At 42.9% G+C, this 13945-nt stretch overlaps 1 protein-coding gene across 10 annotated transcripts in view; it reads left to right on the top strand.

The window, feature by feature from the left end:
- Positions 1-13945, top strand: part of KTN1 (kinectin 1) — a 200980-nt gene that overhangs the window by 62189 nt on the left and 124846 nt on the right. The window lies entirely within an intron of this gene.

Here is a 13945-nt window from a genome sequence, read left to right as displayed (position 1 = left end):
GAAGAACAGAAGAACAATCTCTGTATCCTTGACTGGAAAATGATGTATTCGGAGGGTGCGTGTCCATGCTCAGAAAATGTGTATGTTTTCTCTCCCCACCCACCAATCAGAAATCTGGGGTCCTCATGAGTATGTTTGAGGTTATCAGGACTCTTTTGAGCTAAGCAAGACCTTTTGCTTTCCTGGGAGTTGGTAAACTTTCATAAGTGCTGAGATGGGCTGACGGAAGGGCTTTTCATGGCCATTTTTTCTCTCCTGGTCATAAAATCTCATTGTATCTCCTCCTGAACCCTTTTCAATTGTGTCAACAGGGATAGGTTTAGTAAGAGGACCTTTCCTTTCTCAGAGTTGAACGGGTGATGGGCTTGTGGGAGGTATGTTGACGTAAGCCTTGGTGTGAATTCATTTTGAAAGGCTATTCAGCCATCTGGGCTTGCTGGCCATGGGTGGGGGGAAACAAAGGCCTAGTTCAGGCATAAGGCTAAACTATGGCTTTAGTGTTAGAGGAACACGCTGGTACAAGCCTGGGGCAAGCACACTCCTCCCTCCTCTGTATGTGAAGGGGAGATTGGAAGCATCCGCATTAGAACTAGCCACAGTTTCCTGTGATGGTCTGAACACAGGGGAACTGTGGTTTGTTCTAAAGTAGGGACTTTTAATCTCCTTATATGTGGAAAGGAGGGGTGGGGGGAAGTGCATGAGGAACACAGGAAATTACATTATAGTGAGTCAAACCATTGGTTTATCTCAGCCTTCCCTGATGCCCCTTCTCCGGATGTGTTGGATTGTAGCTCCCACAAGCCCCAGTCAACATGGCCAGTGGCTGGGTATGATGGGATTTGTAGTCCAAAACATCTGGAGCACACCAGATTGCCTGCTGCTGGTCTACATTGACTGGCAGTGGATCTCCAAGGATTCAGATGGCGGTGTGCGTGTGGGGGTGCAGAGTCTTTCCCAGTTGTATCTGGAGATGCCAGGGACTGAACCTGGGACTTTCCACATGCACATGTCACCGAGTTATTGCCCTTGCCGGTGCTCACGCTAGCTCAGTTCTTTGATGCTGAGCCTTAGTCTAGCGTTGCATTTCAACCAGGCTTGTCAGCCTGTTCCTCCAACCTTCATATTAGTTTGGAGTGTTTCTAGAGGTGACTGTACTGAGATTGAATTTCAGTTAATCCTATAGTTGGTTATGTGAATTGTAAAAGCACAGTGTCACTAAACTTAATTTTTTTGGAGTGGAGTTGTATAAAAACGTGCGCCCTAAACAGAAATGTCTGTATAGTAAAATAAATGTAGTGGGCTTAAAAAGATTAATTTTGTCACTTGTTTTAATGCATTTCACCCCCCAATTTTACTTCAGTATTAGTGGTCAGTACAGCACTATATAAATGAGGCCAATCCTTCCACTGCATTTAAAAGTGAGCTTCATTTGTTCTTTAAACATTCTGGAAATGGGCTTAATGTGAGTGGTGGGGAAGTACAGGACTACTGCAGTAATATATTTTGGACACAACTATTGCTATAACGGTATTCTTCACTCCTGGGTCACAGCTGTATGATGAGCCTGCTGTATACAGTCGTCATCATGGTTTAATAATCAGATTTAGCGTGATAAAACTGCTTCATTAATGGCTTCTCTGAGATCTTTAACTGCTTTGCTGGGAATGTTTTAGGGACTTGCATTTCTTCAGAAGAAGCGGTGTACTTTACCTCAGATGTCACTGACTTTAGGGAAGCAGCGGCTGTTAATAGAGCAGCAAATGAAGTCTAACCCTGCAGTCCTAAATATACTTATCTTGGATCATGTCCCACTCATTTCAGTGGAGCGGCCAAGTAAGTGTGTGCTTTGGGTTGTAGCCTAAGACCAATAGATTGTGTAGTTCTTCCTAAATAAGCTAAGTTTACAATAAAGTTCTTCATCTTCAAAAATGTTTTTGGAAAAGGTGAATATGCATTGAGGTTTTTGACAGTGCCCATGTGGAAACCGGAAGATTTTTAAGACATTGTGTTTACTCGTTGACTAGCTGTTGTTCTGTCTCCAGCCTCCCTCTTTTTGGGGAAAAGGCATCAGTAGTCATTCTGCAATCACAGATGCACTTGGATTCCTACCAGTCTGACTGCTGCTGTTATTGCTATCAATAATAAGACCATTCCTCCATCTCCGTGGCTCAAAATGGAACCACCCAATTGACCTGAGTATGGTACTGAGACTGTGCTTATTGTGCAGTCGCCCTGCCTCGCTCGCTGAATTTCTCCAGACAACGTTGTCTTCCACTTGTAACCCTCATGTGGCTTCCATCTCTTCTCCTACCACAAAAAAATCCATTAAAGAGAAGATGGAATAGATACAGTGTCTTGGTAGTGCTAGAAACTGTGAATTTGGAATCACTCTGTCTCTTTGATACTTTAAAAACTTCTTGTGATGTTTGATGCTATTGAGTATGAGTTGTGGGACCTATGTAGACTGGTTCATCATTTCCTTGGGATTTTCATATTGGGTCTCATGGGAGGGCGTTCTGAAGTCATGCCCCCTGTATATGAGACTTCTGGATGAGATTGTGAAGGATGAGATTTCATCAACTCTTTTTCCTGTTCACCTACCTTGGGGTCTGCACTGCAGTGCCCATGCTGGCTGGGCATGGTGAGAGTTGTGGCCCATTTCATCTGGAGGGCATAGAGTTGGGGAAGGCTGCAGCTGTTTACCCTTCATCTACCTGTGGTAGAATAGGGACATTTTATATAGAGCTATGTACCTTAAAAGTGGCATGGTATGTACTGTTATGACTACCAAGACTAAGAATGCCCTCATGATACTTATATGTGCATTGGCTGTATGATGAGGGTGGAGAGAGGTGCTCAGTGACATCTTTTCAATGACAGAACTCTCCCCCTCACCTGCTAGATGTGCAGTGCAGTAATGACATTGCATTGTACAACCTCAGACATGAGGTTACAGTCCTATACACACTTACTGGGAGTAAGTCCCATTGAGCTCAGTGGTGTTTACGTCTGTGTAGAGATGCATAAGATCGTACTGTAAATCTCACTAGACTCATGGGGTAAATCCCCTTCTAAGTGTGTACAGGATTACAGTCTTTGAGTTGTATTCTGGAACTATTGTAGAAGTTTAGCCTGATAGTGGGCTGAAAGGGGTGACATTATTGTGAGCATGACTTCTATCTGTTTCAAACATATCTGACTGGATTTTAAAATGTCACTTAAATATACGAAAAGGCCCTAAGAACTCATTCTTGAGGAATCTGATGAATATGCTAGATACTGTAGACATGCTATTTAACTAGTGACTGTGCAAACAATTATGACATGGTAACCTTTTAATCTCACTAGCTGATCTTTTTTTCTATACACAGGAGTCTTAACATAATGGGGAGGAAAAATCTTTTATGGACTAGGAGTAGATTCTCAAGGCAGTGAAAATACTGCTAATAGGTTTGTTCTATGCAGAATTAGGTTTGCTCAAACCCATTGGAATCCATGGACTTGGAAATGCATGAAATTGCATAGGAACAGGGTGAAAGCAGTATTACACAAACTTCCGCTTGCTTTAATAGGTCATTTTATCAAAGAAATAAAGTGAGGCTCTGAGAACAGCGTGTACCTAAAGAATGCCTACAAAATAAACGTTGTTGACTCATAGCACTAACTCCTGGAACTGGGGTAGTGTGTGTCTTGATTGCAGTATTTGATCAGCTAAAGAATGTGTGTTAAATGAGATTCTTGGTTAGTGTGACTTGATAAGAACTATAAGCGGGAAGTTGGTTCTTGAGAGGATTGCGTGAGCTTTTTAGTGGTGATTCCCTTGCATGCCTTCTTAGGCCGAGGGGATATTCAAGAAAACACCATCCCACTTAGGATAAGTATACATGTCTTGGACTTCTGTCTTCAAACGTGTTATGAAAAGAAAGCAGTTGCACCTCCCACATTTTGGAAAAAAAATGATGCTTGTAACTGAAGGTCACATTTGCCTTCATTTAGTGCTTGTTTGCACAAGCTGCACATAACACAAGTAGTTTTTTTGGGTTCCCCCTCCCTTAGTTGACTGTTATAGACTAGTCCAGCCTCCCCAAATTTGTGCCCTCCAGCATCCTCCAGCTGGCTGGAGGATGCTGGGAGTTGTAATCCAAGGCATCTGGAGGGCACCAGGTTGGGGAAGGCTGGACTAGTTGTTTCAGCGAAGCTGTCAGAGCAGTTTGCCTGGGGCTATTCAGTCTCTAATAGAATCCTGTTAATTAAAAAAGTGTCTTCCCTCCCTCAGTTCAAGTTGATTTTGTAATAATTTAACTGTCTTTCTTCTGAACAGTTCCTATTCTTGATGCTAAATAAGGATTAAATAGCAGTGGCAGCCATCCTGATTGCTGTTGGAATCCCATAGCCAGCTGTGCAGCTGCTTTTGCAGCATTTCTCAGATTGTATACTGAATTCTCATAATTAAAAGAATTTCCCTTTTCTTCATAAAAAGGAGAAAAGTGGTTTTTGGAGGAGATGGCAAATCTGCATTTTATAAAACTGTGTAAACCATATCACTGCTCTTTTAATAAACTCTCTGGATTCTCACTTAGGGTGCAATCCTATGCATGTTTAGACAGAAAAAGTCCTACAACTCCCAGCATTCCCCATCCAACATGGCTGGCTGGGGAATGCTGGGAGTTGTAGGACTTTTTCTGTCTAAATATGCATAGGATTGCTCCCTTAGTTTCTAAGATCTTTGACTAATATTTGCAAAATTGCCTTAATGCTTGCCTGTTAACAGTTGCACTCCATGTGTTTGAAGGCCATTGCTTTTGAAACGGTATGCTGTAAAAATGACAAAGTTCAGCCTCCTAAGGGGCTGTCTGGCATTCACTCTTCCTCTTGATTGGGAACTGTGCCATCTCTCATACCATATCAAAGAAAGAACTGGACTAGCTCAAGCTTGCACAGGGTGGTGTGATAATGCAGCAAGCTGTGTAACAGCTCTCTTCCCCCCTCCTGGTTGTTCTGTACGCCACCTATTTCTGCTTTGGAGATTAGATGATGATGGGTCAAAGTACTTCCATTTGCTGCTTGAACCAGATTACAGTATGGTCACTGAAGCTTAGCAGTGGGTGTTAAAGAATTTTGGTAAATACAGGAAGCGTTAGGGATACAGAAAGGTCTGTATGCCTAAATTGCAATGGCCAGGGTAGGGGCGGGGGAAAGAAGGAAGGATAATTTTTCTGTAGTTGGGGTAGAAGAGGCATGAAAGTGGATTGCTAAGGCAGGTTTCCCTTGGAAATCACACACAAAGAGTTGAAAGTAATAAAATTCTGGCTTCAGTTCTGGCAGGATTTTAAAGTGACTGAAGCCCTGCTGCTCATTGCTGTTTCACAAAGTGAAAGTCATTCATTTCCTTGGCTTTCATTCACTTATGCTCAGACCTGGAAAAATATTTCAAATTCCTAATAGTAAAAAGAAATAATTAGGGCTCACAATGTTAAAGGAGACTCAATTAAATTTCTAAATGCTAGTATAACATTTTTAGGAGCCTAGGGCCTTAGGCACCAAGGACTTCTCTGATCCTGTGTAAAGCACACAAACACACACACACACACACACACACACACACTTTTGACGGTGGATTGAAGGTTCATTTAAACTGATCACTTTCCTGCAAGTAGCATATGTTACTGTTGAATAAAGTTTCAAGTGTTGCTCATAGCTGTCAATTCATGGTATTGGAGAACCTATTGAAAGGTCACATAGTGCTGTGAATGTACATGGTGTTTATAGAGTAATGTGAGCAAAAACCAGGCCCCTGCCCTGAAGAGCTTACAATCTAAATATATTCTGTGGTGCAGCCTGGAAGACAAGAAAGAGGGGGAGAGGTGAGGATAAGTATCTGTCTTATTCATATTGGGGATTATGACTAAGGGTTTGATGGAGGGTTTAAGGCAGAGGTGAGTTTTATCCTGGAGCTTCATTTTTTTTTTAGTACCCAGTTTTTAGGACTAGCTTCATCCTGTTCAGGTTTTATTACGCATACTGTAATGTGGATTACAGTATGCTTTTCTGTTGAGAGCCCCCCCCCCTCGCGTGCACGCATGTATGCGCGGAAGAGAGGAGGGGGGAGAGAGAGAGAAAGTGTGTGTGTGTGTGTGTGTGAGTGCGAGGGGGAGGGATAGATGAGTTCTTAGAAAGATCAGAGATCAGTAATAGTACAAAAACAAAACCCCACTATAATAAGGCAGGCAGTGAGAAGTAGAAAAGGGAATACTTGAAATGATGGTGCTGTCATGTAAGGGATAGGACTCTAAAGGGAGATGAGGAAAGATGCTTTTTGGATGCTTGTTGAGGCCTACTTGATTCGAGGAGAAGAGAGACCTTTTGGTTATACAGAAGGGCAGACAGAGAGATAAAAATCTCTTATTGGAAGTGATTGGATTCATGACTGGATTCATGACAACACTACAGGCAGTCTGTGAATTCTTTGTTGTTTATTCGTTCAGTCGCTTCTGACTCTTTATGACTTCATGGACCAGCCCACACCAGAGCTTCCTGTCGGCCGTCGCCACCCCCAGCTCCTCCAACCTGATAATTCTGAGAATAAATGAGAATGAGAGCAAGCTCAAGATCCCCCCCCCCCAATATTCAAGAAAATTTAATATTTTCTTGGAGTTGGGAGTATTCCCTTTCTGTAGCTTGCAGCTGCTTTGACTATTTTAATGGGAAAAACAAAGAAGCTGACGAGGAAAAGTTTACATTCCTTGGTTTTAAGGTGTTTCATTCTCCATTGTGTGGGCGGCTGCTCCACATTCCAGCAAAGAAAATTTGTGTACTGTTCAGTGCCCGTTGGCTCTGCTATGAGTTTGTTTTGCAAAGGAACTGAAAGTAACTACCACAGGCAAACAATGTCTAATTGCTCTGCTGCAACTAGCTGGACTTAATGAATACAACAGTTTAATTAGATTATATTTGAATGAATAAGTAAATTCTTCAAAATGAGCTTGAAGGCATATTAGTGTGTCAGATAAAGGCTTAGAGAGAGGTTCTAGGCTTGCATCAGCGGAGGCAGACTTCAGTGGGAATCATTAGGGTACACAGTGCTTCCAGGCATTATTCAGCCATGAATGGCAGCCCAGAAAGGCCTGGATAAATGTCCTATTTTGCCTCTTGGGTTTTTTAAGTACCTGGCAGCACGTACTTAAGGGGGCTCTGGACAAAGTAACCCCTCGTGGGCCCCTCCTACATTGCCGGGCCCCACTGTCTTACCTGTGGTGCAGTAGGCAGCAGCAGCTCTCTGATTGGCACTGGGTGGCTGGATCTAGGAACCACCCTTTTAATTTCCCCTGATGTTTCTTTGTTTGCTTGTTTATTATAAAATGTATAAACAGCTCCACATCAAGAGATATCTGAGTGGTGTACAATAAATTAAAATGCAAAATACAAAAAGTTACAGTAAAAGCAAATGGATCAATAAAACAGTGTCTGGAAGTAATCATCAGTCAGGAAATGCTTGCCTGAAAATAAGGCTTCTGAAAACAAAGTAGTATCGGTGTGTACCTGATCTCAGTTGGAAGGGCACGTCATAGGGTGGAAGCTGCCATGCTAAAGGCCCTTCTTCTGGTGGTTTCAAAGCTGATCTCTGGCCCATGTGGGACCACCAAGAGTGCCTCTTCAGAAGACCTCTGTGATCGGGGAGGATGATAAGGATGTTATATCACTCCAGGGCATTGTGGGAAATTAACATGGCTGCTGGACCCAGCAGCTTTCTTGAAAAAGGTCGGCCCAGGGCAGGCATCATCAGTGGGTCCAGATGGAGCCCTGGGAACCCGGCAGCTGCCTGAGGATGCCATTGTGACGACACCAGGTCTGCCTTGCAGACCCAACAATATGGCTGCTGGCCTGTGTCTAGGTTGGTGGGCCACCTGTTGTACAAACCTGGGGTGGAGCATTAGATTTGGGAAAACCCTAATATGAAGCTGGGTCCCAAATTGGATGGGGCTGTCTACAACTCATGTCCATGTTGTGGACTACCTTGCCAAGGTGGGCTAATCATGGCAGGGCTTTTTGGGTTGGATGGGTAAGATGGAAGAAGTCGCAGGATTTGATTTAATAGCTGCATCTTGAATGAATCTGAAAACTGATTATCTGGGTTTTTAAGCACCTGATAGTTCATACATTGTGCTGGTCTCAATTAGCCCTTGGGTAACTTGGGTATGCTGTTGTGTAAAAAAAATGGAATAATCTTTCTTGTTTGCTCTGAAAGTGAGGGATCAGGAAACTAGTATAGTACTAGTATAGCCTGGTGGTTTGCCTTCACAGTTAAATTGTTTGTTTCTAAACAATGCTAGCACCTGATTCAGGCTGATTTTGGGATTCATTTCAAATTCCCAGTGTGCTTGAAAATGATGTTACAGCTACAGCTATCTCGTCTCAAGTCTTGGCTTAAGAACATAAAAACATAAGAAGAGCCATGCTGGATCAGACCAAGGGTCCATCTAGTCCAGCATTCTATTCACACAGTGGCCAACCAGCTGTCAACCAAGAACTCGCAAGCAGGACACAAGTGCAACAGCACCCTCCCACCCATGTTCCCCAGCAACTTGTGTACATAGGCTCACTGACTCTGGTACTGGAGGTAGCACATAGCCATCAGGGCTAGTAGGCATAGATAGCCTTTTCCGCCAGGAATTTGTCTAGCCCCTCCCCCTCTTAAAGCCATCCAAATTAGTGCCCATCACTACATCCTGTGGTAGCAAATCCCATAGTTTGATTATGCGCTGTGTGAAGAAGTACACTTTTATTGGTCTGGAATCTCCCACCAATCAGCTTCGTGGGATGACCCTGAGTTCTGGTGGTAGTTATTTACATGCATGGTATTTCCTGAAGGGTATTGATCTCCTCTTGCCAGTCCCGTGAGTGAGCGGGTGGGGCTTTTGCGGGGGTCATTAATGAAGAATTTACTGGTGGGAGTGCACCGAGTTTGAGTTAAGAATGTCCCTTAGTGAAGAGAGACATGGGTGAAAAAGCAGGAAATCCTTTCCAAGTTGCATATAATCATTTCGCAAGGTTTTAGAGTGTTTGCTTCTAGATAATGTCATTGAAGGTAGACTTATTTCCAAATTCCAGTAGGAATAGTGCAATAAAATGATGACCTCAAATGTTCCAACTTCTACCTAGAATAATACCTGTACTAAGCAGACCACTTTTTGCAATGGAGACTATGAGAGAGATGATAGTTCTTCCTTTGCGAGGGTCAGTGAGTTCACAGTTCTTAACTCAGTTTTGTCATATCTGGACAGCGTAGCATTGGGAGAGAACCTGAGCTTTAGGCTCCAGGTTTATGTTTTCTGTGTTAAGGAAGTTGATGTGTGCTACACACCTGTACTATTTTGATACCCACTGCTGAAAGCAGTAATAACACCCTGGCTAGAGCTGTTTCTTTCACGTACCTGATCTTTGTTTGTGATCTAGATTGCCTTGGCTGAACTGGCTTGGTGATGGGGTCTTCAGTTTTGAGAAGTGAGATGGATTAAGTTTACCGTGGGCCATTTCCCACCTGTTGCTGCATCATGTATTTCCCCAATCGAAGCACACCCAGTTTGCACATAGTGACAAGTCATGGGTTGTTTAAACCATGGGTTGTTGGGGCCACAAGGGAGTGAACATGCTGCGTCCTGCCTGTTCACTGCTTCCGTTTTGCATCCGGTTTCTTAAACAACCTGAGAACCCCATTCCTGGATTGTTTAATGTGATGTCTGAACCCGGAATTCTGGGTTGTTGAGGGACAAACAACCCAGAGTTTTAACCCATAGCTTGTTGTTGGGTTAAAACTCTAGGTTGCTTGTCCCGCAACAACCCAGAGTTCCAGGTTTGGATGTCACATCAATCAACCCAGGAACAGGATGTTCCTGGATTGTTTGAGAAAGCAGATGCAAAGCAGAAGCTGCAGGCACATAGGAGTCAGCATGCTTGCTCACTCTGACGCACCTCTGCCAGTTCATGGGTTCAACAACCCATGAATTGACATTACATGCGAACCAGGCCAATACGAGGATGTTATGTTTTGGTAAGTGAAGCTACACACCATGGAGTAGAGCAGGAAGACACGAGGAGACTGTTTTCAGCAGCAAGTCTGTGTCTGCAGTAACATGAAGGTTGCCCCTAAAGTGAAGTAACTGTAGTGCCATGAGTGTCAGGAAGAATAATATTCAGTCTCCAGCTCATCAGTGGTGGCGAATGTTAGAGAGTGGTGCACGTACATTTTAAATTCTAGTGTAGTCTTCATTTAATCTCATTTATTACCTTTTTGTATTGCCTAATAGCCACAGCATTCTGGGCAGTTTACAGAGATTAAAAACCTTAAAAATGCAACATTGTAACATAATATAAAAACCATTTACATACAAACACACACACACACACACCACACACACATACACACACACTCACATATATACAGTTTTAACAAATCACCAATAAAAAATCCCAGGACCATTAAAAATTATATGCTGTCAAATGCTTGAGAGTAGAGGAAGGTCTTAACCTGGTGCCAAAAAGACAACATTGGCGCCAAGTGGGCCTCACTGGGGAGATCGTTCCAAAATCGGGGGATCACCACCGAGAAGAACCTCTCCTCTGACATATTGTGGTCTTTTCATTCTGTTTTAAAATGCACGAAATTGAGAGTTATTAGAATCACCTGTGAAAGCACACCTCATCATGTATAACTTGATCTAACAATAAGCTTCCCCAGTAGGTGCGCAAACCTTGGTTGGAAGCAGACCATGGTTAGTTGGCAACAGTGCAGATATTAAGTCTGAGCCTTTATTAAGGTAATAAAGGGAGAGGGGTGGGGAGTAGTGGCGAGAGTGTGCATTTGATTTGTAAATCATGGGTTGCCGGCAGTGTTACATCTGTACCAGGTTAGAGCGAGTGGAAAAGTGAGGAGCTTTGGCTGTGCATGCTGTTGGCTTCTTCTTGTGTTTGTGCACATTTTCCAGCATGCTGCAGTTAATGGGATGATTATTTTAAGCCCAGCTGCTGAATAAGCTATGAGTTTCTGAAAATCTGCCTGTTTCTTTGCTCTGTGGCTTGATCCTGCTTGGCAAATCTTTATATAGCATTGGCTTCTGTTGGTCAGTTGCATTCAGATTAACTGCTAAGGGTGAACTATTCAGAGCCAACAATTATGGAGTTAAGTGAGCAGACTTGCCCCAAGCTCAGGATTAGTTTTTGGAGGCCATTTAGAGAGCAACTGGCTACTGGGTTACAGGATATACTTGGTGGGATATTATTAACAGCAGTAAGAGCTGTGATTTCTCTAACTGCCGCATTTTTTTTAAAAATAAGTCTTTTGGTTGTCTGACATAGCTTTATTCAACTGTGTATTTTGCTTTTAACCAATGTAATAAGTGAATTGATTAACTTGCCTAGTATGGTTTGATTTCTTTTGTTGAAGATATGATTTGATGAGCCCCCCCCCCCCACCGTAATCTTCCCCTTCTTGAGATGCAGATAGTGTTATCAACACGTCATGCTCTGTTGTTTTCTCAGCAGGAGGCTTTTAATTGAAATTTCATGCAAACTCTTAAAGGCCAGTGCTATACATATTTACTCAGCAGTAAACTTTACTGTGTTCGGTAGAGCTTATGAGTAAATGTTCATAGGATTGTGCTCTTGGATTTTTAATATAATTCTTTCTCAATTAAGGTACATCTGTAACTAGCAGAGCAGAATTGTCGGTCCAGGCAGGAACTTTTAAATCTGCCACCTAAAATTTCAAGATTCCACCAACAAGGAAATGAGAAATTCCCAGTGTAGTGTGTGCAACTGCTGAATTCCAGCTGCAGGCATTGCATTAACCTGTTATAGAATTTGGAGTGAGTTGACCAGAACAGGGTGGAGTAGAAGGAGGGAAGCCATGGAAAAAGTGGGGCTCAAAAAGCAAAAAAGCAATGGGGTGGAGCTGGAGAAGGACTTGGCACTATGTAGTGGGAAGGAAGTGATTCACAGGCTCCTGGGCTCTGTCCATCTTCGCAGGCAAATCCACAAAAGCTATAAGACCAGACATTTTTACTAGCCTCTGCCATAAGGCAAGTCACTCTGGCACATCAGCTCTGGTGTGTGTGTGTGTGTGTGTGTGTGCGCGCGCACGCGGGCAGGGGCAGAAGGGAGGACCAAGAGTAGATATTTCCTCTTGCTGTCCACTCCACAGGCAGTGAAGTGAGTGGTTCTTTTTTTCATGGCTGTCTCATCTGTATTGATGAAGAGTCTCAGTGCTGTGAACTGGGATTACCGCTTAGCCCATTTGCTGATTTCTTTTTCTCCCCCTAGCTGTACTCTAACCTCAGAATATAGGAAGGAAGCTGTTGCAACTTCATCTCATCTTGCATCACGGTGAAAGAAATATGTCTCTCCTTAGGATTGTGGTTTTGATTTTTGATTTTTTGCTTCGAATATTCTACCAGATGCATGGGAGTGTTATCAGCAACATTCAGTTGCTCACCTTACAGGATGATTTGAGGGTAGTCACAGTGTATTTCTAATAGTTTTGATCTTAGGAAGATGACTCAGCAGTTGTGCACCACTGTGAAGCCTTTCTGGCATAGCTGTAGGCTGACTGATATGGGACAGCAAAATGTCATTAGTAAATTGGTTTGATCTTTGATCTTGACTGAAACCCCCCCCCCCCCCCGCTTTCAAAATTGCTTTTCTTCAAAGTCTTTGAATTGAAGGCAGACCCGGAAACAGTAAAGGACAAACTTCAGAATCCCATGCAGTGAGTGAAAACTTGAATAAACAAGAACCACATTCTTAGGCCAGTTCCAATGTGTTGGTCAAAAACAGGTGACCTTGGCTTTCTAAACCATAGGAATTAAAAGAAAATCCACGCCTGCCATATCCACAAAGGGACAGAAGCAAGTTACAAGGGTGCAGGAGTGTTACTGGCCCTGGTGTCATTTAACCCTTATAAATGATCTGGAGTCAAGGGTAAAGTAACCAAGTTTGCAGTTGAAATGTTATTGTAGTTGAAATTTTATTTATTAATTACAATATTTATAAGTTGCCGTTTTGGCCCAGAAAGGATCCCCAAGGTGACCTACAAATGAAAACATAAAACAATATAATAAACACATGAAAACCAGGGTGGTCTAATTCCAAGCAGACTGTGAAAGGCTCTAAAAGGCACTCTCCAAACTGGACAGCTAGGCAACAGTATTGTGGAGGAGACTGAGTGTAAATGAATGCAAAATTGTGCATATTATGTGATTACTCATCCTGATTTTGCATATATGCCATTGTGATTATGTGTGAAAGATATTCGGGGGTCCCATTAGATAGCCCCCTGCATGCATATTTTTCCAAAAAATTTTGAATTGGAAAAATTTCCAGAAAACTTAGCTATGCAAATTAATTTGCATTGGGTAATTTTCAGTTTGGTTCAGAAAATTTTCCAATGGCCTAGAGCAGCTTTCCCCAACCCAGGAAATGTCCAGATGTTTTGGGCTGCAACTCCCAGCGTTCTTGACATTAGCCATTCTGACTGGGTCCAGTGGGAATGAATTCTAACACAATTTTCTGTCCCACAACACTGAGGATAACCTTAGTCGGTCATGGCAGTGAAAAAGGCAAATTCATCATTAGGAACTAGTTAGGAAGGGATTGGCAGTAGAATATTGTGTAGCATTTTGGGTGCCTCATCTCAAATGGGGCGACTCAGGACACTGCCTGGTGCTGCGTCAGACTGTAGGTCTCTATAGCCCATGATTGCCTACTCTGGCTCACAACGATTCTCCAAGATTTCAGGCAAAGGTTTTTCCTATTGCCTTCTGTCTCATCTGTTTCACTGGAGACTCTGCTACTGTGCTACAGGCCCTCAATTCAAACATTACCTCTGCATAGGAAACACTGTGGTTTAGTCCAGTTCCACTGATGATTATAAAATAGCACCATACAGGCAGGT

This window comes from Heloderma suspectum, chromosome 1 (assembly GCF_057233095.1).
Source record: "Heloderma suspectum isolate Gila_16-S chromosome 1, 16-S_ref, whole genome shotgun sequence".
Classification (NCBI taxonomy): Eukaryota; Metazoa; Chordata; class Lepidosauria; order Squamata; family Helodermatidae; genus Heloderma; species Heloderma suspectum.
The sequence above is the reverse complement of the archived record's forward strand: the minus strand, read 5'-3'. Positions and strand labels throughout refer to the sequence as shown.